This window comes from Diabrotica undecimpunctata, chromosome 1, assembly GCF_040954645.1.
Source record: "Diabrotica undecimpunctata isolate CICGRU chromosome 1, icDiaUnde3, whole genome shotgun sequence".
NCBI lineage: Eukaryota > Metazoa > Arthropoda > Insecta > Coleoptera > Chrysomelidae > Diabrotica > Diabrotica undecimpunctata.
In genome coordinates this window covers 184,478,215-184,506,107 of record NC_092803.1, presented here as the reverse complement: position 1 = coordinate 184,506,107, position 27,893 = coordinate 184,478,215, and the positions used below count along the sequence as shown (strand labels likewise).

The 27,893-nt window shown below is 31.9% G+C and overlaps 1 protein-coding gene and 1 long non-coding RNA gene across 3 annotated transcripts in view; one reads left to right on the top strand and one right to left on the bottom strand.

Annotated features, from left to right (window-relative positions):
- LOC140441555 (uncharacterized) overlaps positions 1-27,893 on the bottom strand; it is a 789,370-nt gene that overhangs the window by 243,577 nt on the left and 517,900 nt on the right. The gene's annotated exons all lie outside the window — the stretch shown is intronic.
- Positions 6,759-8,382, top strand: LOC140432683 (uncharacterized). 2 transcript variants are annotated; one of them, XR_011949831.1, is made up of 3 exons: positions 6,759-7,357; positions 7,416-7,599; positions 7,907-8,382. It is a non-coding gene; the product is annotated as an uncharacterized lncRNA (long non-coding RNA). The 2 variants fall into 2 exon arrangements; XR_011949830.1 differs by having other exon boundaries at positions 6,759-7,599.

Sequence of the window (27,893 nt, the reverse complement as noted above, 5' to 3'; positions counted from 1 at the left end):
GTGGAAATTGAAACGTCAATAAATGTATTTTAACCTTTAATTGTGGCTTATTCCCATTTAAATATTAATTAATTTAAAATGCCACAAGAAAATAGCTTCAGAACAATATTAAGAAACACTATAGTAGTGCAGTGAGTAGTAAACTGTATACTGTCTAGCGGCTCAGGAAATTGATACCCAGAAAACCCTGAATAAGACATCAGAGAGGATGTCGAAAGCTCGGCACAGAGACAATAGACGCGGTTCAACCCGTAAGCCTGGTGATTTTAATATTTATTTCAGGAATACTATTAATCTCTTAGTTTAAGGTTATATATATATATATATATATATATATATATATATATATATATATATATATATATATATTGTTATGGATCAGTTTATCAATCAGAAATAGAATAAAGAGTTTTTTTATTATTTTTATATACCGCGGGCATATAAGTTAAAATACAACCCTGTACTTATTTGTAATAGTTAAAATAAGAGAAAACTGAGTGAATAGTGAAAGGACAATGACACCTCGTATAATTATAGATTTAAGAATAAACTTGTAATTGTATTTTGCGGTGGGCATTTTTCGAAAGTAAATAAGAATTAGATTTAGATATGAGATAACAAGAATTTGGAATTTTATTTCTGTTGAAAAAGGCAAAATTGTTAATGGTTTCTGAAAAGTAATTTGAGTGAAAGTAGTTTATTTGTTTTAAATATTATGTTGGAAATTTTCTAAATCGAAAATTAGTGGGAAAGATGAATGCTTATGATTGGTTAAAAAGGAATGATGGGGAATGAGAGAGTGGAGAAGGTTGTCTGGGGAGATTGAAAAGATTATTATGTTACCGGCAGACCAGAAGAGAAGATGTGTTTGCGTGTAGTCAATCTGAGTACCAGTGTTTTCGTTTGTTAGTGAAAAAGGTGGAAGCTGAGAGCAGATCAAAATCGAGAAGATTAATACCTCTTTTGAGTCTGCATAGTCCACGAGATATAATTGAGAAAGAAAGGAGAATTTGTGAATAAAGAGTACCGGTCAAAAGAGGCTTGGGCTTGTGTTTTCGGAGGAGTAGTTTGCTGGTATGCGGTTTGGATCGATGCTGAGAACGGGAAAGATTTGATGGTAGCCGGACATAATCAATCAAGGAAGGAACTGTGGTTTAATCGAGAGGAGACATCATTGGTGTAAAAAATAAAGGCCAGTCAAATAATTTGAATGAAAGAAAACTTTAAGATATTCTAAAGATAAAATCAAATATAAGCATACGAACTAAGATTCCAAGTTTCAAAGAGTTATTTTTTTGTGAATAAATTATATTTTATATGGTAAATTTTTTAGTAGATATTATTATAAAACAGATCAATAGATAGTTTGTAATTAAAATTAAATTTAGAGTATAGGAGTTTGTTGGGAAAGATAATTGCCCACAAAAGTTATTTATTAATATTCATCGTATTGCTTATTGAAAATAAATAATAATTTGTGTGCATATTTATGTTGTTTTAATGTTAGTTCCGTTTCCTGTTCTATCCCGATTATGAGCAACTAGGAGATACTGAACCCACTAGAAGAGATATATAAAGTAAACTGATTAAAGTAAAATTAAAAAGGCACCCTGAGAAGTTTTTAATAGTAATTGATTTGTATGACTCTGCATAAATTAGTGAATTAATTAATTAAATAATTGGATTAATTAAATTAGTGTTAATTAATAATAAAACATCATAAAGCAGATCACAACAATATATATATATATATATATATATATATATATATATATATATATATATATATATATACACTACTGTCAAAAAAAATTAACGTACCACTTTAAATGTATCATAAGTTTGAAACTATTTTTCTTCTGAACGAATGATTGGATTTTGATCTTGTTTTTTTCATAATATAGGTCTATTTCCAGTAAATCAACATATTAATGTTGTCTAAAGAATATTAACGTTTCATCCGTATACAGGATTTAAAATAAAGTTGTGTTTTTTCATCGTTTTTTACAACACCCTGTGGAATTTATTAGAAATCTCTTAACGCTACATCTCATTAATATTTTTAAGATGGATTTATTCTTTCTCAAGATTTTTGTAGAAAAAATTATATCGATATCTTTATTATCAAAGATTATACAGAACTTTACATGCAACAAGTTTTTATTAACATTTAGTAAAGAAAACATTACTTACATAAACTGTATTCACATTTAATACAAAAAAACCTAAGAAAATATAACCTAAATAATCTTTAACAATTTCGCTTTCCCAAAAACACGTAATAGTTCACTCAGATTTATTGAAATACGCTCCATGTCAACTAACTAACATGCGCAAAATAGTAAAACAATTTTTTGAAATGTAAACAATATTGACAGTCTAAAACTGTCCTGTCAATTTGTTTGATTTTTCATAGCCAACTAACTGCTTCCAATAATGAGTATTACAATTAGATCAAATCACGTTATGCTTTGGACGTACTTTTCTTTTTTGATAATAAAGATATCAATGAGGGTATCATACTGAGGGTATAAAAGCAGATACACAGATTAAAGGCGCAGTTACTACTACAAGAGATAATGTGGTATGACGCTTTCCATAGATGGAAGCACAAAAGAACCAAACAACAAATCGTAGACCAAAACAATAATACCAGAGAGAAAATTTAACCAGAGAAAAAACAAAACACTAGAGAGAATATACTTTAAAAATAACAACAATGCACAAAAAAGGCAGTTTGTAGCTCAAAAACACTCATGGATTATCGCCAGATACAAAGCGATCCATATTATCCAAACTCCATATTGTCATATTGTTCTATATTTTATATATTTTTCAGTATTATAGTGTAGATTTTACACTAATTCTGATTTTTTGTTTCAGGGCCACCTACAAAAAAATTATAAAAAACACAAAAACGGCCTCGGTCACCAAAAAAATTATGAAAATACTAACAAAAACCGGCGCAAGCCAACAAAAAAATTAACAAAAACCCCAAAACCCGGGCACGTAAGGACCGACCCCTTGAGCACCAAGTCGCTGAACTGAGCCTGGCTCAGAGCGGAGACTTGAGGCCCAAGTAAGCAATTTTAGTTCGCGGATAAGCCACTTTAAGATAACAGGATTATAGCGACAATACGCTGTCCTGAGTTTTGCATTCAGTTAGGAAACCATGTTGGGGTTCTATTACCCAGGACCTCCACATGAAGAGCATTTGGCTGATAGTTGTGCCCCTATCGCGCATCAGAATGCTATAGGGGGGAAAGGTATGGTCTAAAGCAGTGCGCACACAGCTTAGTGCGGTGGGGTGACTCCTGTTTTTACTCGAGTTAACACATCTCGCTCCAATTAATTGTTATACCCGAACGTAACTCTTAGGGGTGAACATTTCTCACAGGCTGGGTTTAATCAAATTGCTTGCTTGCTTGAGGCGCAGTTACACAGCGCGTTGTTCGGCGAAACTGGCTTAACGAACCACGATCCACGTGACGTCTGACAAAGGCGGTTTGCTATTGGCTCGCGGTTCGCGGTTCGCGAGGTTCGTAGGATCCGTCAGCAGTCGGTAAATCTGCACAGATCAAAAACATTTGGTTCGCCAGTTCGTACAAGGTTCGTAAAGGTTCGTGTAGGTTTGTTGTAATACGAACATCTAGCTAACAGGGTGAATTTATTCATCAGTCGATCAGTCGTGTATTTGAAACGGTACGTTACACAGTTTTGTTTTAATAAAATTACACTAAAATGGCATGGGCCGCAGAAAAATCACTAGAATTAATTGAAGCGTTGCAATTGAAAGAAGTAATATGGAATCCAAAACACGAGGGCCATAAGGACAAACAGATTGTGTACGAGGCATGGACAAGATTACAAAATACATTTGCAGCACCAATGAAAGAACTAAAAAAGAAACAAGATGGATTATTCGCTATATAAAGAAAATATGCAAAAAAAAATGGCACAATGCAAAAAAAGTGGGAGTGGATCAGATGACATTTACACGCCGACTTGGACTTTCTATGAACCGATTGACAGATTTTTGCATTCAATTCATATTCCAGGGAGGACAATAAAATCAGCGGTAAGTTTTTATTTTTTAATAATTTATTTCGAAAAATGTAGTAAGTTTATTATGTATAAAATTCAACGCTTTTTACTGATCTTCTTTCCACGGTACTTTTCCATCGTTGGACTGGAAATATTCTGAAAATTTATCCCCACCTTGTTTTGCGTTCAAAGATGCTTTTCGAGGTTGCTTTTGTAGGGGTAAAAAGGAGTTTATTTAACCTTGACCCTTACGCCATAATCCTGGAATAAGTCCTCCATTTTCATCAGAATCGAAAGAACCTGGAGGCGAATATGTCCCTGGATACTTTACTTTTTCTCAGGTAATTATGATGTAGGACGCAGGTCATAGTAATTAATGAGGCCTTTTCTGGTTCAAGCAGAATAGGTTTTTAGAAAACTCTAAATACCGACGACATAATGTCAAAGACATTTTCCACTATGCGTCTGGCTCTTGATAACCTGTAGTTGAGTATTCTCTTAGCACTGCCCCTTACTTGAACACCATAATATTAGCACTGAGAGCAAATGCATCATCGGCCACTATAACATATGGCATATATTCTATTAAAGGCATTAGGGGTTTTGCAATAGGTAAATGCAGTTGGTTTATATTCAATTTCTTAAATAGGACTGTATTGCGAAAAACTCTACCATTACTAATTTGTCCCTGGCATCCAACGTCCGCAAATGTGAATAAATAATTGGAGGTTATAATAAAGAGCGGTCGTCACTCGAAACTAAGGAGTAGGTAGATTGAGAGCTCAGTGCCGTTTGGTGGTTGTCATATTTCTGGAACAAGATACTAGTACGTTCCGAGTGAGGAGAGTAGGCAAATTGAGACCCCGAGCAAAACCATGTCCCTCTTGATAATTGCTCCAAAATGGGTGCCGAAACGTCGAGTTCTAAATTTTTAACGCGGTTCTTTCCGAAAAATTAGTAATTTTCATATATGTATATATATATATATATATATATATATATCATCATCATCATGTGCAGCTTTATCAACCGTTTCCAATTACGGTGCAGCATATATATATATATATATATATATATATATATATATATATATATATATATATATAAAGAAAGTCCAAAGACAGTAACGGGTTACTGGTAAACACAGACGGTTGAAGATAACCGGGAACGACCCAATACTAAGGAAGCAATAAAAAAACGGGTGTTTCTAAGTGAGTGTCTTTTATTAAAAGTCAAGCTTTCGCGACATAATTTTGGGCTTCATCAGAACTTGTTGTAATGGAAAAACATTCTTTACAATATCATAATTAAAGATGTTATTTTAATCTTACCTTAATGTCCACACTATCTCTTAGTGTATAATAAAATTGACATGAACATACACATATTTTTAAAAACAAACCCAACCAGAGGAAAAGTGGCAAACAAGGCCTTTATTAAATATTTAAAGTTATTTTATTATAACCATGTGGCCGGCATTTTTGACAAGAAATTGTTAATTAAGTCATGTGTTGTTTCAACTGTCACCTATCGAAACAGCACCTGTCTTAATCACTTCTTCTTTTTGTTGGCATAGAACAATAATATTATTCAGTCAGCAAAACTAGACTTTTTTAATTGTCACACAAAATTAAATTAAAAATTAAATAAATATAGGTCAATCCTCTGTATAAACATATCATGTTTAATAAATTATTTGGTTTGTAATTAGTCTTGGGTATAGTAGTCAACACCACGGTGAGATGTATGTATTATATACCTTTTGTCGAAGACACAAGTGTATCAATGATGTTAATAGATATAAAATAAATTAAAAGTTCATCTTGTTCTCACACAAGGGGAATAACACACCCGTTTAGTTGTTAGTATATCACAATTATATTATTGTTGTCTTTTTACATTATTGATGTTAGTGGTATAAACATAATATGTCCAAGAAGGGTTAGACATTTACACTTTTTCTTTCTCAAAATTCAAATTTTGACAAAATAGTCTGATTGAAAAATATAGAATTATAAAAGATATACATATAATGAAAAAACATGGTTTGTACATTAGTTAAGTTTTAAAATGTTTTATTTAAAATTATTAACAATTGTCTTTTGGGTTAAATTGAATTTAATATACAGTACTCATGTTTCGATAGGTGACAGTTGAAACAACACATGACTTAATTAACAATTTCTTGTCAAAAATGCCGACCACATGGTTATAATAAAATAAGTTTAAATATTTAATAAAGGCCTTGTTTGCCACTTTTCCTCTCGCTGGGTTTGTTTTTAAAAATATATGTATGTCCATGTCAATTTTATTATACACTAAGAGATAGTGTCGACATTAAGGTAAGATTAAAATAACATCTTTAATTATGTTATTGTAAACAATGTTTTTCCATTACAGCAAGTTCCGATGAAGCCCAAAATTATGTGGCGAAAGCTTGACTTTTAATAAAAGACACTCACTTAGAAGCACCCGTTTTTTTATTGCTTTCTTAGTATTGGGTCATTCCCGGTTATATATATATATATATATATATATATATATATATATATATATATATATATATATATATATATATATAAATATATATATATATATATATATATATTATATATATATATATATATATATATATATATATATATATATTATATATATATATATATATATATATATATATATATATATATATATATATATATATATATATATACAGTCGGTCCGCCGGATCTTTGCACAAGTATGACATTATTCACGAATTATTTTTTATGTTACGTCTCTTTCCTACTCACAGAAACTAAAACTATTAACTTAAACCGCCTGTCCATACACAACACCATGCATTGAACAAAGACAGCCATAGAACAATGATCTCTGATTGATTCGTCTACTTACAATTGACATGACAATTGGAAATTTTGTTTTGACAGAGTGTAATATTTTTATAAATTATTTTCGTTTGATTTAAATAATCAATCCTTTTTCATACTTTAAATACACATATTTTTAACAAACAGTTGTTATAACGACTAACCCTTACCTTCGTGTTCAATTTATTAAGGTAAGAATTCATGTATTAGCTAATAACGAATAATAAATTTTTTTAACCTCTAAATTGACATTAATTATTTAAATATAGCTAAAACTACGTCAACGGACAATATGAAATATTTTTAAAGGTTTTTATTTTTAGAGTATGCCTGGCAAGCCTTTAACTTCTCAAGCTTAGCAACTTGTGTTGAATGTGTTGGAGTATTTCGAATTAGAAAAAGTAAATGGAGGGCCTTTGGAGCCATTTTCGTCTGTTCAACAGGTAACATATTGAAATGTATGTTCGTTTATGAAAATCATTAAACAATTCTTTATTTAAGAGAGTAGCTGCTGCATTAAAAATATAACGACGAACAGTATGTACAATTATTAAAAGGAAAGAAAATAATCACATTGTTTCAAAGCCAGGCAAAAGTAGACCTCATCCGAAAAACAAAACAACTGATCTGTCTGAGGGATCAAAAATGGCAGTGCGTAATACAGTATACGACATGTACCAACAAAGTAAGTAGTTAAAAATTTCTTCAATCTGAATTTGATATACCATAAGATAATGGTATCATGTACCATGATAACCAGAAGGTACTTTTTAATCAATACTTTATATAAATGTATGTTGTAAAAAAGATTGTTGAGAGTAGTTTAAGAAAATTTCTGCTGAATACATTAATGGATATTAAGTCAATTTTCTTGTGAGTTTTTTAATTTGAAATAATTTATAGTTTTATAAAATCAAAGTATTACTTCTTTTTCATTGAACTAGTTATAACAGTGTGGTTTATTCTGTACTTATCTGTTCTTTTTTTTTTAGAGAAACATGTTACTCTGCAAAGTATAAGTAATGAATTAAGGGATAAAGAAGTTGCATTTATTGGCAAAACATCTGTTAGCATGAACTACTAAAAGAACACGGCCATGAAGTGTTGAGACTACCTCCTTATCACTGTGAATTCAACGCTGTTGAATTAATTTGGGCAAACTGCAAGTCATATTACAATAAGAATCTTGGTAGAGATGGACATTCTGATAATGCTGTTATAAATATGTGGAAAGAGGCACTAAACCAATGTAACACAGAAATTTGGGAAAAATGTGTGAAACATACTCATGAAATTATTACAAAGTGGTATATCCGAGAAAAAAATATGGTTGACACTAACATTAAACCAATCATAATAGACACTGGTAATATGAGTGGCTCAGATTCTGACAGTGAAGAATTCTTAAATTTATGATTGGCTACATGGCTGTATAGTGTATGAGGCTTCAATAAATATTTAAATTATATTATTGTTATAATAAATTCTTTTTTACCCAGCTCAAGTTTTCTATTTTTTAATTTATTATGCATAGATTTCTTTATTTGAAATTCGTTGTGTTAATTTTTGTATGACCATTTTTTAAAACAAAGTGATTACTTAAGTCTGAAAACCATATTTAACACTGAATAAACAAAATTATCAAGATGATGGAGCACTAGAGTAGATTTATATTCAGTTTTTTAGATCTTCTTGTAGTGTCTACCCGTTTCGGATATTGGCGACTATCATGACAATTTGTACTTTGCACACTGCTGGTCTGAAAATATTTGTTGTGTTGAACCACATACATAGATTCTTCAGCCAGGAAATCCTTCGCCTTCCTGAGCCTCGTTTTCCATCTACTTTTTCCTGTAAAATTAGTTGCAGCAATTCATATATTTCGTTGTTGCTAATGATGTGACCAAGGTATTCTATTTTGGCTGTTTTTATTGTGGTTATCAGCTGATATTCTTTTTCCATTCTTAATAAAACGTCCTGATTAGTAACGTGACCGGTATAAGATATCTTCAGGATTCGACGATAAAGCCACATTTCGAAAGCCTCAATGTTCCTGCAGGTAGTGTCTGTGAAAGTCCACGACTCAACTCCGTACAATAGTATACGAAAGATATAACATGGTAGTAACCTGATTTTTATGGGTGTGAATAAATCATGACATTTGAATAGCTTAGCCATTTTTGAAATGTAGATTTGGCTTTCTCTATCCTACATTTAATTTCTAAGGAATGGTCCCAATTTTTACTCTTTCTGTTCATTAACCTGAATGCTTTATGGTAATCAATGAAGCATGCATATGTATTGCAGTTCACATCTCTACATCGTTGAAATAGCCTTTTTATGCTAAAGAGAGCCTCTCTCGTACCCACTGCATTCCGAAAACTAAACTTTGTACTACGGCTGAATTTTTCTTCGCACAGTCTATATATTCTTTGATGTATGATTTTTAGAAATAACTTTAAAAGATGGTTCATTAAGCTGATGGTCGGCAAATCACTGCAGGATACGGATTTTGTTTTCTTTGGTACAGCAATAAACGTCGGCGTGACTTCAGCCATGTTCTTGGTTCATTAAATATTTTTATTAGGAGTTGAGTACCGTTGGTGTTAAATAGTTTTATGATCAGCATGTGCATTGTCAGGTCCAGGAGCTTTGCCATCTTTTGGTTGTAATATTGCCTTTTCCACTTCATTTGATGTGATTTGTAAGTGGTCATTACATATGTGGGATGGAGGTTGTTGGGATCTACTATCATCAGAGTTCTTTGATAAACTTGGTCCATATGCAAATTTCTTGATTTTTATCTGTGATGATGTTTCTCTGTTGATCTCGCAGTTTGTTAGCTGTATTTAATTTCTAAAGACCAGCTGCTTGTTTATGCATTTTAAACGTATCGTGTTTTTCTTTCAATAAATATATTTCTTCACACTGTGATTTTAACCAATTTTCTTGGGCCTTTCGTATTTGTGTTCTTATTTGTCTGTGAATATTGTTGTACATTCTTGTGTTGTTCTTTGATTTTTTTTCATGAGTTGCAGTATCTTGTCATTCATCTGACTGTTCTTTTTCTCTTTTTTCTATTAGATGTTCTTATCTAATCTTTAAAAACGTCTCTTTTGTTTACTCACATTTTAGTCTTCTCATATCACATTTTTGTTACTATTCTTTTTCGTAACCTTCTTAAATCTAAACCGATATTTACCAGCAACAGGAACATCATCTGACATCTGACGATATGTCAGTACCATATATTTGCTTATATTCAATAAAAATACTTTAATTTCTTATTACTATGGTTTAAATATTTATTTACTGTAGATGTTATTGGACAACCTATAGGTTTCCAAAAATTGAAAAATCACGTTCATAAATGTATACGTATCCAGTTTTCTAAATGCAATAAATGAAATAAAAGAGAAGTATAAAAACGTCAATTGTAATATTAGCCATTTTCTAATTTTTATAATAATTCTTATAGCCGACATACGTTTGACTCACATGTTTTGATTTATTTCCTATAATAAGAATGATGACGATGTGCAAAGATCCGGCGGATCGACTTTATATATATATATATATATATATATATATATATATATATATATATATATATATATATATATATATATATATATATATATGTCCATATCCTGATTAACTGGACTAACTACCAATAATTTGAGGATACTAGAAATACACTAATGAGGATGAATGTAAATAATTGATTGTCAACATTATATAAAGTTATATCCAAATTGCCTAATAAAACGTTACCAAATTTTCAATAATATTTGAAATTATTGTTGAAATCGACCGTGCGACAATAATTTAAATGGAATGGTATTGAAATATATTCGTTAATAATTTTATAATATATTTTAATAATCATTAATTTGGCAATAATAAATTTGTTAACAAAAATTGGTATATAAATACATTATATAGAATAACTACCACTAAATAATATTAAAATGTCAACATCCGTAGTTTTTCTATTATAATTGACCTTTTTTCTTTTAAAATATATCTTTAAGTATTACAGAAATTTGAACAACTGTTAACATTTTAGCTTTTAAACTCTTCTATACGTAAAAGTAATTACTTATTTAAATTAACTAGTCGATAGAAGTTTATTTTATCTAACAATAAAACACTGAAAACTTTTATTTTCTACACTTCCACAATATATTTGCTTAAGATGAAGCCAAGGTAAAAAGCACTTACACAGTAGTGTGTACAAACTTACATATAGTGACTGCCAAACAAGTTACATTGGTCAATCTGGTAGCACTTTAACAAACGTATGGCAGAACACAAAAGGGTTTTGAATAATCAAAAACAGGTTCTACGTATGTACTTTCATTTCTAGATTATAATCATTCTTTTAATGACCAATTTCAAATCCTTCATATTCAAAATAAAGGCCTTAAGCTACCTTTATTAGAATCTATGGAAACTGATATATTAAAAAATGCAGAGAAAATTCTGAATGACCAACTTGAGACAAACAGCTCTCCTCCCCTCCTCAACTTATTCAGATAAAGTGTTCAGATTCAGCATTCAGATAAAGTGTAGACTAATAGTAAAAATACATTACTTAAGAAAGGCATTCTGCCGAAACAACTGTGATAATAAATTCTAATACATTTTGTGGAAGCATAGAAAACAAAAGTTTTTAATGTTATATTCTTGAATACATTAATTAAATGGTAATTTCTAATTAAATAGTTTCTGAACCGGTCAAATAAAATAAATTTTTTTAATTACAAAAAAAAATACAGAAAAATAAAAGCTACTATCAAGAGCAAAAACTTTACAGTTTTAGGTTTAAAACTAAAAATGTCAATATATAAAAATTTATATTTAAGCAGTGTCTCACCCTAACGATAAATATAGAACATCCTATGGGTATATAAGACTATATGATAGCTATAACCAAATAAATACCTGTGAATTAACTGAGAACATGACACAGATAATTAACTTATATGACATGCTTACACATATATACATGTAAAAACATAAAATATACATAAACATCTTCAATGCCCAATGGAAAAATCATCCGACCGCCGCACCACAACTGACTTATGAGCAAATCAAAGTCCTTGTTATTTACAAAGAAACGCAATCCAATTAAACCACAGCTAAAATTATATAACCAAATCTTAAATTACGCTAATGACATTAGGTTTTTAGGAATGATCTTCAATACGAAACTAACCTGGAATAAACATATACTGCAAATTTAAAAAAACGTACCAACATGGAATCAATATAACGTAAACTCTTTCTAGTAAAAACTATGGAGCGGAATATAATTGATTAATCCATGTTTATAAAACCCTAATAAGATCTAAAATAGATTACGGTTTCATAGTATATGCATCTGCCAAAGAATCTGTATTACATCACCTAGACGTTATTCAAACTACGGCATTAAGAATGGCCACATAGCATTCCGGACCAGCCCAACAGAAAGCTTCAGAGCCGAAACTGGAGAGGCAAAACTTAAATATAGAAGTATGCATTTAGCTCTCATATATGCATTTGCCGCTAATTCTAATCCGAACAATCCAAGTAGATACAACATATTCACTGATCGTTTTAAAAACTTATATACTGAAAATAGGAATGTGGAACCACCATTAAATGAAAGACTTAGCTAAACTCTTATGACTTTACAAATTCCGATACCAAATACCTATTCCAAATTTATAGGAATTCCTTCTTCTTGGAAAATAATCATTCCTTAATCCAACACATCCTTAAATACCTTTAGAAAGAACGATACTCTCTACTTCTTAATAAAAAACATCTTCATCAAAAACAAAATTTTCTAATTTCTATCACGTATACACAGATGCCTCTAAATGTTAGACTTTAGTGTTTTAGAGTCTAAAACATCTACCGAAGTTCCGGAAGCTGTCGTTACTTCAAATATTTCACTTGAATATAAACTACCATCCTTAAGCTGCGTACATACCGGCGAGCTATATACCATCTACCAAGCTCTCACACAAATTAACTCCGGTAATATGTCCAAAGCTCTTATAATTACCGATTGTCTCAGTTCCATTAATATCATTAACCAGCTTTACAAAACACATTCAAATGCTATTCTAATTAAAAAAAAACTAGCTACCATACAAAACAGCAACCATACTGTACAATTTCTATGGGTTCCTTCACACATTGGATTTGAAGGGAACGAAGAAGCGGGCCGTATTGCCCAACATTGAAATATAACAGTAAACAATATAACAGTGAAACCGCGAGTGAAGTGAAGAATGTAGTGCTAAATGAGTTAAAAGCATTCGTTAAAGTAAAGGTTGAAAATTTGTATCAAAACCAGTGGGACGGTTCAACTTCAAAACTTTGCGAAGTGAAAATATATATAAAACCGTGGAAATGTCAAATTTCCAACAGGATTCATCAAGTCGGTCCTACTCGATATCAATCCTACTTTATGTGATAATAATTGTAATGTTCCACTCAGTGTTAAGCATATCCTTGTAGAGTGTTCAAGATACCAGTGGCAAAGACAGACCAACCACATCATCGGATCAACAAGTGAAATCTTAGGAGAAAAATGTAAAATTGAACAATTGGCGCAATTTCTTAAAGACATTAATATACTTGACAAAATTTAATATTTATAAGCTCATGTATACATATGTTTATATGTCGGTAATAACCTCAGAGGTTAATACGACAATATTTGTAAATAAAAAAAAAAACAACTGACTTATCATACGGTGAGAATTTTTCTGCGAATGCTAACACCATCGTGCCTAGATGATCATGGTACCAGGTTAAAAGTGTTTACTAGATGCCATAAGAGCTGATAAACTCTGATTCAGTATAGCATTGACACAGTAAGGGTGTAATGCCGTGTCTGAGTAGCATTTTTTGCGCAAGGTAAAGATCACTTTCAAAGCCTGAATGCAACATTTCGACACTATCTTAATCGACGGATAATTTTTTATTAAACATTAATGTTCTATGTACATCTATTGGCATTTCTCTGCTTCTATTACATGTGATGCATCAGTACGCTTTCTCCGATATAAAATATATTTTTTGTTTTTTCCACTTTTAAGTGGACATTTAAGTCCACTTAAAAAGACATATATTTATTTCTTCGATTTTCGACAGTGTATGACATGCAGGTACAGCTGGTTCCTAAAAAAACTGAAACGACTCTTTAAGCGATTTTGTAGAAAATTGAGCAGTGTATTTTGAAGGATAAATATATATATATATATATATATATATATATATATATATTCAGGGATTCTACAGTATTCACTGCTTTCCCTCGCTCAACCGTTTCCATCTCTCTCTGTTGTCCCATTCTCCATCGTTTAGACCTCTCTTACTTATGGCGTCGTCTACTTCGTTCCTTCAGGATTTTCGGAGTCGACCTCTTTTCCTCCTTTCTATGGGGCTCCATTCGGTTATTCTTTTTATCCATCTGCTGTCACTAGTTCTTCTTACATGTCCATATCACTTTAGTCTTTTTTGATCTATGTATGTTAGTATGTCTGTTTCTGATGTTCTTTGCTTTATTTTGTCATTTCGTCATTTAGGAACCAGGGTATTCATCGAAGGATAAATACCTATTATTTACATACTGTCACTGTTACTGCCAAATCTAAAAATTAGTCATATAATTTCTCTTCAACCTTAAAAAACATGCTAGCAAATAACTAAAAACAAGAATTGTAACGAAATTAGAAAATGGTTGGTCACTGTCTGCCGTAGCAAACCATTTTAATGTAAGCAGAACAACAATTTTTAATATTAATAAAATATGGAGAGAACAAGAAACTCTCGATAGAAAGCAAGGTTGTGGAAGACCAAAAATATCTACCACTCATGAAGATCGTACGCTTTTGGAGAGATTAAAAGAGAATCCTTTTGAAGATGCGAAAACTGCAAAAATTATGTCACAGTTTCCGTAAAGAAAGACAATAACTTGGCGCAGAATTAAAGCATCGCGTATTAGGTATTGAACTGCAGCAAAAAACAACCTCTTACACCACAACAGAAAAATTTTTGAGACAGGGTAATATTTACAGATCAGAAAATTTTTCAATCTTCTAAAAAGCTCAAAATTGGGATGTATAGACTAGATAAAAATTAGATTTAATCCTCTATATGTTGATAGATATCGAGTAGCTGGTCGTTTTAGCTCCAATGTATGGGAATGGATTTCATCTAAAGGAATGGAAATGTTATGGCGTATTGATGACAGGTTTGTTGGGAAGACTTATCTGAATATTCTAGAAAACATTATGTTGCCCAGTGTACAACAGTTGTATCCAGAAAGTAATTTTATCCTTCAACAAGATAATTGTCCTGTTCACACTGCAAATATAATAAACCAGTGGCTCCAGAATAACAAGATCGAAACCTTACCATGGCCCAGCTACAGTCCAGATTTAAACCCAATCGAGAATGTGTGGGGATTATTATAAAACGGTTGTATCGGCGTAATTTTATACCTTAAAATGTTGAAGAGCTGTGGCACAGTATGCGATAGGTTTCGGAAGAGCTCTCTAAAGAAGACAACTTCATAGTTCCTTTCACGCCAATGGACCGAAGACTACAAGCTGCTATCAATGCTGATGAAGATATTACAATGTAGTAATTTCATTTTTACATACCTAAATTTAGTATAGTTTTGGTCTTTCAGACCCTCGCTTTCTTTCGAGAGTTTCTTGTTCCCTCCATTCTTTATTAATAGAAAATATGCAGTTCTGTTTACGTTAAAATGTTTTACTGCCTCTGATAGTGACCAGTTATCTTTTAATTTGGTTACAATTCTTGCTTTAATATATTGTTGAGGTAAGTCCTTAAATCCTTAATAAAAATAAAAATAATAATAACAACTCTATTTTATGTGAAAACTATCATTTATATACACTTTATAAAATGCAAGAATTCAAAATAATATCAAAATTAGACCTTACCTAATTAGACCATTTTTACAATTTATGAAGTAACATATGTAATCAATTATTTGTAGTTTGTTTGTTTGTTTAGTTTATTATTTGTCTGTTATATTAAATATAATATAATGTCAGACCAATCAAATACACTGCTTAAAATGATCAAATCTTACTAAGAGTCGTATCAGTTTTTTTAGGAACTAGCTGTACATTATTATGTAATGAGCATAATACAGAAGACCGTAAAATGAATACTGATATAGCAAAGGAAGGATAAATACCACTAATAAACATACCCCAACTATATCTTTTAATTATATTAGCCAATCGTTATTTATTTGTCTATCAATATATGTCACCCGCCAATTTCGTAAATATTGTGATCGATATCCATGTTAATTACCTTGAGAAACCTGTTCTTTGAATGGAAAAGCTATTTTTGAGTGTCGTTTTAGAATTTAATACAGGCTTTTTGGCTTCATCTTCCTTCCGATTGAATTTTTATGATTGATTTATGCATTGAAACGTGACAACTAAAGTTAAATTCAAGCTTGATATGGCTCACCTTCATGGATCTTAGATAATTGCATATAAATCTGGGGTCTCTCGTTTTTTACAGTCTATAACTTTTTTTTTATTTTTACCTTTTTTTACATACATGGTTTTTTTTCCTTAAGAAAAGCGAACTTTTTATATATTTTAAATTATTTTATTTAAGTTACTGCATTTATAACTTTCAATTATATTAAATTCTCCATATCCGTATCTAATAAATTTGAATTATTTCTGTTAAAAATTCATAGTTTTTGGATAAATTTATCGCTGAAGGAATTTCATTAAGATTGTACTTATTGTATTACGCTTCTTTAATACTGGCAAAAAACAGCAGATGAGTACAAACGTGATTAAGCAAAATTAAACAAGGCAGAAAACACAGGATCCAAAATAAAATCTTCTCTGTATATTTTGCTTTTCAGTGCTGTCACTGGTTTTCATATTTATATATCTAATACCACCGATGCACTTTTTTTTTTAAATGCAAACCTATTTATGTCGTAAAATGCAAAGGGGTAGTTATCTTCTGCCAAAAATGACAGTCTTTCTTATTTTCAGAGATAGGCAAAATAGCGCAGTGAGAAATTTTATAAACAGATCCGCACAATATCCGTCAGAGCTATACGTGATGTGGAATTTTATACGTTGGCGAAGAATATATGGAAAGTTCTCGGATGCAGAATTTTTTTCAGTAGCGGCTCATTGAGACCACAAATAGGAAAATAAAAGGAATAAATAAAATAAGGACTTTAAGTTAAAATCAAATATAGAACTCTTTCTGGATCAGCTTGTAACGATATATTTTGCCTACCATAGGGGTATTACTATTAGGGGTAGAAAATTAGGGGAAGAGAAAATATGGGGGTGGAGAAGGGTAAGCAAAATAATCGCTACTTGTGCGAACGGGCACTCAGGTTTTGGCAGGAGAGCTGGGGTCGTGGATAAGTAAAAGACAAGAGGGTTTGGATTGGGGCAACTACAAAAAAATGAAATAAAGGGTCATAAATCTCTTGGGACAAACAAAAACAAAACGAAACCGGAAACACCTCAAGAAATTTAATATAGGACGCCACTTGAGGTGCCTAATTATACCTATTACAACCAGCTAGTTGTAACTGGAGATATAATTATCAGAGATGCAAAACATTCAAAATCTTTTTCAAATTAAACTCAAAAAGGGTTAGTTAAAAAAATAAACAAATGTTAAGAAACAAAATTTAACATTTATTTTTGTGTCACCACAAACAGTTACAAAACATAGAGAACATAAAAACACTATATTAATAGTCACAATTAAAAAAAAAACAGAAAAAACTTACAATTGTTAATGGGCGACAATTTGTAGCAGAAATAAATTATTACAAATAAAAAAAATATCTTTTTAAGTAAAACTATGCATAGTGGTTAACCTTCTTTAAAAAACAAAAACAAAATCTCAAATATGATTAGGTATTTACCAAATGTCAAAAATAGTGCTAACTGTCATATGTTAATACTAAATTTAAAACAAAACTGAACAAATAAAATGACAGCTAAAAGTCAAACCATAAAATTTACAACTTTAAATTATACAAATTTTTTTTGTATGAAAGCAATTATTACGTTTATTTAAAAAAATGTCTGCTTTACTTTTAAAATCTGATCACAAAAAAAAGTTACCTGAGTTTCACTGTATAACTTTCAATAACTGGAACAAAAAACTACATCTTCAAACTGTAAAAGAAATATCCCTAAACGGCTGCTTAGGACATTGAGGTTTGAGGTGGAAACTGGCTCATTGGACACACCATGTAAACGCTTCTTAAAAACTGGACAATGGAAATGTTGATATATTTATAAACACATTACTTGAGTAAAATACCACTTCTCTAACATATTTGTCGGTTTTCTTTTTGACCGACCTCTAAAACATCTTCATTCTTCCGTTATCTCTGTCAACCTCATCAACTGCACTTAAAACTCAACACTGCTACTATACTGCACATTTTTGAATGACAAAAGACGAAAAAAACAAAAAAACATTACGAATTAAAAGAAAAATTCGGACTAACACCGAAACCACTGCCTCTAACAGCGGCTCCACTGAGAGTCACGAAATTATCTAAAAAAATTGCTCACAAAACTTAGAACAAACAAAGCACTTATGGTATAAACTAAACACAACGGAAATTAAGACGTAGATTAATTTGAAAACGCAATATCGGGCGGTTTGAACAAAGAAACATCGAAGAATTTGCGCCTGTGACATAAATAAACAATAAAATGATTCATTATCGGCGGCGGCGACCTAAAGAAAGAACGAAAGATTATATGGGTTTTAAATTGAAGGATACGAACTAAGAAACATTGAAAAAATTCTTTGTTATTCTAATGCATATATAAGGGGATTTCAATTAACACATATACAAGGGGACTTCAAAATAAAATGCTACAAGCTCATGTATTTTTAGAACAAGGCTTATGACATATTCTATACAGTACCGGCAAATAAATATTTACATTGTCAAATAAATCACCAAATTCGAAGAAAAATTGCATGCGTTATACCTGCGCTTGTTTAGCATTTGAGGGAAGAGGGAATAACGGTCTGGAGCTCCTAAGAAACATCATCTAGGACTGACACCGTTATTAGGCGTGCAGTGATAATGAACCCTTTCATAACTGTAACAGAACTTAAAAATAAACATCCTGATCTCCTTAAGAACGTTTTAACAAGAACGATTCGTCACCATTCGGCTTCAGAAAGATCTAGCCTTACCAAGTCGACGTGCTATAAAAAAGTCTTTGATTATAAAAGCAATGAAGAAAAAAGATAAGATTTTTGTAAAAGATATCAGCATTGGACACCTGAACAATGGAGAAAAGTCATGACGAAAGAACGTTCAGGTTAGTAAGAAAAAGCTTCAAATTTATTCGTCGTCCACAAACCGCGTCAAGATAGGATCCAACGTTCACAGTTAAAACCATCAAACATCCTAAAAGTGTAATGATGTGGGGTGCGTTTAGTGAAAATAAAGAAAGAGCAGGGTTGTATTTCTTACGGTTGCAAGTAAATCAGCAACAAAAATATGTACAAAATAGAAAACAACGATGAAAAACATTACTACTGATAGAACCAAAATACTTGAGGTTGTCGAATTATTTTATCGCTAAATATATGAGAACACCGACGAAAGGTAAGATCAGCCCCTGCTCAAAATCACAAACCAGGAATCAAAATTAAGGCCAGAAATAGCTATGTACAAAATCAAAACGGCACTTTTAGAAATGAACAATTAAAAATCCTCTGGCGATGACGGAGTAGTGATCGAAGCGATCAAACTAGATGGAAATAAAAGTATCCATGCTTTGGTCAAGATTTTCACCGAATGCATCTACCGAGGAAAACTGGTTCTCAATGGAAAAATGCAGTCATTATTTTATTATACAAGCAAGGAGACATAACAGCTCTAAAAAACTACCGTCCTATCAGATTGCTTTTACACAAATATAAACCTTTCGCAAAAATTATCAATATTTATATGGATGCAAGCCGCACAAGACAGAGACAGGTTGATAATGATGATAATGATGTCGGAGAAATAGCTTGCATACATATGTACCACTTTTTGCATATATTAAATAGCAAGAAAACCAGCAGAATAGCTACCGAAGTTACGATTTCGAAGTTTAAGTTATAAGTTTTGAGAGAGTTTGTGTGATCAGATCGCCATATGATCTTTTGTAAGGATCGTTTTTCCTCCTTTACGAGTATTTGTCGATACATATTTTCTATGTCTAGTACAAACCTTAAATATATTGTATCGTATGCATATATATATCATCAGTCAGAAACTTATGAAGAATTGCTTTAAGAAAGAACAATTTGCTTTAAGCTTGTACGAATATTCAATTAGAAAATTATGGAGTTATCTCATTTTATTTGTAAAAATTTTTGGAAGATAGTTGAATAGTGAGTCTAGGCACTCTTATGGGTACTTGTAGATATGTATTTGACTTAAGGGAACCATGTAGTATCATATCCCGGTGCTTATTATTTAAAAACCAATGGGGTTTTTCGGCTTTCAGTTCCAGTGTGATCTTTTTGTTCTTCTAGTACCATCTCCACTAATGAAGGTTGGCTATAACCATTGCAAATTCGTCTCTATCTTCTGCTTTTTTTAAGAGCGTCTGTGTGTTTAACTCGGTCCAGTCGCGAATGTTTTTCAGTCAGGATATTTGTCGTTTACCAGGACTCTTTGATTTTACCTTTCATAATCAGCTGCAACAACTCGTACTTATCATTTCTAAGTATGTGCCCCAAATATGCTGTCTTTGGTCTTTTAATGGTGATCAAAAGTTCTTTGTCTCTTCCCATTCTGTGCAATACCATTTCGTTCGTAATATGATCGGTCCATGGTATCTTCAAAATTCTCCTAAAAAGCCACATCTCAAAAGCTTCTAGTTTTCTTAAGTCAACAATAACAGTCCAGGCTTCGACACCATAAAGAAGAATAGAGTGGATATAACATTTTACCATCTCATATGGGATTTGCAGATTGAGTCTTTGGTTAATCAGAAATTTCCTCTTTTTCAAAAAGGCTGCTCTTGATTGCTCTATTCTTGAGCGAATTTCTGATTTCGAACTCAGATCTTCCGTAATCCAGACTCCTTAGTATTTCATTTTTGAGTCCCCCTTACTGATTGATAACCACGGTTTCTGTTTTCTTTATGTTTATTGTTAAACCAAACTGTTCCCCAGTATTACGACACATTGTGTTTAGTAACGTCTGCAGGTCTGTCTCACTTTCAGCGATAATGACTGTATCGTCAGCATAACGGATGTTATTTTCACCATTTATCCTGATCCCTTTTGTACAGTTTTCAAGTGCTTGCGTAAATAACTCTTCAGAATATATATTAAATAGAAATGGCGAAAGTACACAGCCCTGTCTCACTCCTCTACTTATCTGTTGCACATCCGTGCTATTTGCATATAATGTTACGACAGCCTGTTGGTTTTAATAGAGATTTCTCACTATGTTAATTACATTTTTGTTAAGTCCTTTTCTCTTAAGATATTCCATGAGAATGTTATGTTTAACTTTATCGAAAGCTTTCTCATAGTCTATAAACGCAACGAATAGATCTTTTTGTTGATCTCGACATTTTTGGGTAAGAGTTGTAAAACTATACAGAGCTTTCACTGTTCCGAAGCCGTTACGAAAGGCAAACTGTCTATTATTCATATCCACTTTCTGAATATTCTTGCATGTATAATCTTTAAAAATGTTTTTAATAAGTGTGCCATTAAGCTGATTGATCCATAGTCACTACAGTGTTTGGGGTTTTTAGTTTTTGGTAGCGGAACAAAGGTTTATAGCAGCCATTCTGTAGGTATCTCACCAGATTTGTATATATTGTTAAAGAGTATAGTTACTTAAATTGTCTTCGTCTATAAGTTTAATCTGCTCGATATGAACTTCATCTGGTCCAGAGGCTCTGTCAGATTTTGAGTTGTTTATAGCGTATTGGACTTCAGATTTTAATATAATTGGAGCTTCCTCGTTATCAATTTGTGTTGGTTCCATTCTTGTGTCCATGAAAAGATCTTCAATATATTTAGTCCATAACTGTTTGATTTCAATTCGGTTATTAATAGATTTATTGTTATTGTTAATTAATCGGTTAGGTGTATTTGTTCGTGATTTTCCAGATAATTCTTTCACTTTTTTATGTAAATTATAATAATCATGCTTTTTCTGCAATTCTTCCACTTCGATGCATGTTTTGATCATCAACTTTTCCTTAGCGTCTTATATTTTGTTCCTTTTTAAGTTATGTTTTTCTCTGTACTTATTTGGGTTTTTGTTTTTATATTTTCTTCTTTGTTCCACGATTTCTAATATTTCTTGAGTCATTCAAGGTTTTTGGCTTTCTGTTTCCTTTTGTAGAGTTTCTTTCTGTGTATTTATAACAGAAGCTTTGATTTTGCTCCACATAGTGTTCACATTTTCAGTGTTTTTTATTTCTTATGTTAATTTCTTCATTTTTTTAATTACTATAAGTTGAAGCCTCAGCACAGATTTTATTTATCTTGAGTAACTGAGTATTCACCTTAAGAACTTTTGGATTTTATTATCTTTTTACCCTCAGTTTCATTTTTGAGACAAGGAGGTTATGGTCTAAGGGGAGGACGTCTGCTCCAGGAAAAGTCTTAACACCTACAAGGGAATTTCTAAATCTTAGATTGGTTAGAATAAAGTCGATCTGATTTCTAATGCAATTTTGTTCATTATCCTGTGGTGACCTCCAGATATACAGTCTCCAGTGTGATATTTAGGAATTTTCAAAATTTGAACAATTTAGGCTTTGCCAAGGTTGTTCACGTTGTAATGATGGCATCAAGTTATGAAAGCCTTAGCGTTAATTTATAATTAATGTCTTCTAAGCCTTTTGTCTCAAAAAAAGTCGTGTAAAAATTCATTAATAGAAGTTCATTCATAAAGATATAATGTCAAATACTAAATATATTTCCACGATATTACAAAAAAAGCTCCACATACTTGCGGAAAATTTCCTTAACTAGTCAAACTACCCGTAATAGGTTCATAAAATTATAAGAGACCGTTCTCTCGTATTTTCTAAATAATTCGAATAAACTCCCAAATTCCTATACACCAAAATACTTTTATTTGCAGTGATTTCGTTCCGCCTATGATATTTACTATGATGGCGATGTACTCGGTGATTTTCTCCTTTTCTTATCCATATTACTCTTTTGTGACAGCAAATACGAAGTCGGCGCGCCAACTAGACTGCCGCAAAAAGGACAACACGAACCGCCATTTTGGCTATTTTTTGCCCCTTCGCAAGTTTTCGACATAAAGAGCACCTTAAGTCCCTTTGACAAGATTGACACAGATGTTAAATTGTGCTGGTATGGCAAGTTTTACATGGCGGTATTAGTTGAATTTATAAATAGTTATTAATATTTTCTAAAAATATTTTATATTGTTTTAAATCGATTAAAAAAATGTTTTTTATAAGTTTAAAAGCCTTTGTTGACACTGAGGTTAAAGTGTGATGGTATTGCAAGTTTTATACAAGCGTATTAGTTAACTTTATAAAAAGTTAATATTGTCTAAAAATATTTGTAATATTACCTCTTGGTACGTATATAATGTATATTAAGGTGTAGAAGGAAGGTAAAAGGGCCAGTGCTACCTTATTATTATCCTTAATTATTTCCCAATATATTTATTTTATTCAAGCTGGTCAACCTGGGCTGTGAAGATATTTAAAAATATCTAGATGTTTTTACTGGCTCTGGGGATCAATTCCCGACCTTTTGCGTGAAAGTCAGATACTCTATCGCCTGAGCTTTCGGGCTCTCAAATTTTTTTAAATTTTTTAAAATATATTAGATAAGATTTTGTTCTTCTTATCGTGCCCCATCCCTAAGGACATTGGCGATCATCACGGCTCACTTGACTCTATCTGCAGTCGTTCTGAAAAGTCGGAGCGTTAGAAAAAATCTAACTACGCGAGTGTTGGCGTGTGTTGATTTTTAGAGAGATCACTTAAGAAAAGTTATAATATTATCATAAAAGGTAAGATTTTTAGTGAAATACCTATAGATTGTTGAACATCCGTTATTATAAGCGCTATTTTGGTATGTTGCAGGTAAATATGGACAATAAAATGGAAAACAAAATTGGTATGAAGAGATATATAGCTATATGGAACCACTAGACTCTGATAAGCACTTAAGTAATGTTCGTTCTTAACACAGTATCCACAATACAGATTCTGAGCAGTCCACACAAGATCTATCCAGTGATCCTGAAGACGCCATGCCAAGAAAGCGGCCAAGATGATGGTTATCCAAGCTTTTATGGCAAAGATAAAACACTATGGTTGAAACACTTCCAAAGGTAAGACCAAAGCGTATAATATTGTTACGAACTTACCTGGAGTAAAAGCAAAAGCAAAAGGCACCAAAACCATATAAGAATGCTGGGAATTGATTGTCTCGGATGATGAACTCTGGAAATTAGATGGCACAGCTCCAGATATTTTTGAAGCTACCATGTTCAAGAAAAGATTTCACCAAATAGCTCAAGCTGTAAGATTTGACGACGCCACTAAGAGGCTAGAAAATTTCGCAGTTGATTATCTTGCACCCATTCGAGAAATATATAAAATGTTTGTCACTAACTGTTTATCTGCATACACTCCTTTATTCTATGTGACCATAGATGAAATGTTGGAAGCGTTCCGTGGTCGATGCAAATTTAGGCAGTATATAGTCAATAAGCCAGCAAAATACGGAATCAAGATTTATGCCTTGGTAAACGCTAGAACATTTTTCACACAAAATCTTGAAATTTACCCCGGCAAAACAACCTGAAGGACCATATCAACTACCTAACGATGCATCTAGTGTAGTAAAAAGACTTATACGACCCATAAGTGGAACCGATCGAAATAATTAACTTTACTTTTCCTCTGTAACCTTAGTCAACTCTTTATTGAACGATCAGTGCTTGACAACTATAGGTACTTTGTGTAAAAACAAACAACAAATTCCCCCATGAAAGGTCAAGGCTGTCATTGAAACTAAAAGAGGTCGCAAGAAATATTAAAAAAAAATGTTATTTAAGGTCAAAGAAAAAATGGTTTTTAAAAATTTTGTAAACGAATATTTTCTTGATCTATTTTTATATTATACTCACATCATTAGATAATTATATGCAGTTTTATTCTTTATTAAACACCAAAATACAAAGTTTTTTGCAGTGGTTATAATAATTTAATCACCCGCTATAATAATGATGGTAATTCTCCCTCTAGTGACGACAAAATAAGGAAAAATTACTGTAAGCTCATAATAAGTATAACAGCTACTTTCTAGAACAACCTTGTATAGAAAATAATCATCTCAATTGGTAAAATTATAGCGCCTAGATGAAACGAAATGAAGATGCCGGTGTCGTCGGGTCGTCGCGCGAATGTCGCTACGTTTCAGCACCAGCCGCCATTCCTTTCTCTTTCTAGGCTAAGTTGATTAAGTGATCTCAATTAGGCTGTCAACATTTCTAAAATGTCATTGGAATAATTGAGTGATTAGAATTTAGGTTAGAATTTCATCTGGCGTTAGTAATAGGAAATACACAAGAGAGAGAGGGAGAGAAAGTCATCAGTTGGTTTCTATTTCGGTAATAATTTCGGGATTAATCCTTTAATGTAAATATATGTGCAAACATAGTTTTTAATTATTGACCTCAGCATATTTCACTTGTTCTAAATATGGAAATTTAAAATTATAACGTATACTAATTAGGCAATAAGACTTCTTAATTTTTAATAGTAAAGGGTCTTTCAATTCAAATCCTTCCTATTTTTAAATTTAAATAACATAAAGTATGTATAAGATATTATTTAACTTTTTTATTTATCTGAAAGGCCTCTACATGCTGTCATGTATGGAATCTAATGTCATTTAAATTGATGTTTGCTGCGGATACGAAATTTCCAATTTTTCATTACTCTGACGATTCAAACGGGCTGCATTTGATCGACTGCATGAGTTATGTTGGCTTTTAGGACTAACTCGCATAGACTCTGGTTTGTGAGACTTCAAAAAACCTACAAGAAAAAGTCAAGTGGAGTAAAATCGCACGATCTCGGTGGTCAATTCACATTAACTCCACGTAAGATGACCATGCCCTTAAACCGTTCCTGCCAAATCTCTGTGAACGTTCTCGGTCACTTCGCTCTTCTCTTTTTGTAACGATTTAAAAAAAAAACTTCACGTATTTAAAATTTTACTTATTTCAAAAAGCAGTAGCTTTTATGTGACTGTATATTTTAATAATCTATAAAGTTTTTAATAAGCACACAACCTATTGCTTTTTAAAATTTAAAACGATAAAAAACAAACTTTGAGTGTCTCTTGAAATATAATTAACATTTTTTGTTTGTTTTACTGCGTTTATCGAGGTTTTGAATTAAGTTCGGCATGAGAAGCGCTCGCTAAGGAGTAGAAATTGCGATGATGTGTGAAAAATATAATCACAGAAAGTAACGATTATACTGCAGAAATAAGAGTCAAAATTAAAAAAGCACGTGTCAACTTCGTGAAAATGAAAAAGATTTTATGCATCAAAGATCTGATATTGGCCCTCAGAATAAGGCTAATTAAATGCTATGCACACAGTGTACTCTACTATAAAGCTGAATCATGGACATTAAACCGGAATACAATAAATCAACTTAATGCGTTTGAAACGTGGACATTTAAAAGATTGTTAAGGATTCCATGGGTATATAGAGTCACGAGTGCAGAAGTGTTAGGGAGAATAGGCAGAGAGTGGGCAATGGAAAATACAATAAAAGAAAGGAAATTGCAATATCTCGGACATGTGATAAAAGACCAAAAATACAAAATCTTGAGACTCATAATTCAAGGAAAAGTAGAGGGTAGTAGAAGCGTAGAAAGAAGACAGATTTCCTGGTTGAAGAACCTGAGAGAGTGGTTTGGTTGCAGCTCAAGGCAATTGTTCAGAGCAGCTGCCTCGAAGATCAGAATAGCCATGATGATTGCCAACTTTCGTCGCAAACATGGCACTTAAAGAAGAAGTGAGAAATATTATTCACCACCTGTCCACCTTCTGAACCAGCCTGTAATCAGGCATTCTTCCCTCAGTACTTAGAGCTTTGAGTATTAACAATTTTCAGTTCAGTCGTTTAAAAATTAAGTAATAATTTCTGTCTTCGTTTACTTGCCAGAGATGGGAGTGGAAACATTAGTTTTTTTTTAATTGTTGATTACTGAGAAACCTACCATTGTTTAGATAATATTAAGAAACAATATTTATTCTATTACAAGAACCCACAAGCCTACAGTAAAATCAACTATATTGAAACAAAGAAATTCACGGCAAGTTTTTACCTTTTTTACACTGCTTCAGCAGATAATTATTAAGTTTAATAGTTCCTTTTAATGGCCAATACGAGAAAGAAAACATATCTTATTATTTTAATTTTTCTGCTACATGTACGTAGTGTAGTGCAGTGTTAGTGATTGTTAACGGTGTGCATCCAGTAATTTTTTTATTGTTTAATCACTATAATTTTTTGTGAATACAACAATAAATTTGTAAGAGCTGAAGAACTACGTATTATAATATAATAATGACCCAGAGTCACAGGTCTATTTAAAATCAACGAATTCACTATCAACATCATTATTATGTCCCCAAAATTTTTCTAAAATTTGTTTTACAGTAAAGAGGTGATCTACTGTCAAACTTCCCTTCCGAAAACTTGACAGTTGAAGCTGGTTAGTGAGGATTGATGTACAGATTCTGGTGTTGTTTGATATCTACCTGTATGCTTATTCGACCTCTAGAAGAGTCGTGGTTCTTACTTAGTCATCCCCTTCCCCGTTTTACCATTAATCAAGAGAATAGCTATTCTCTTA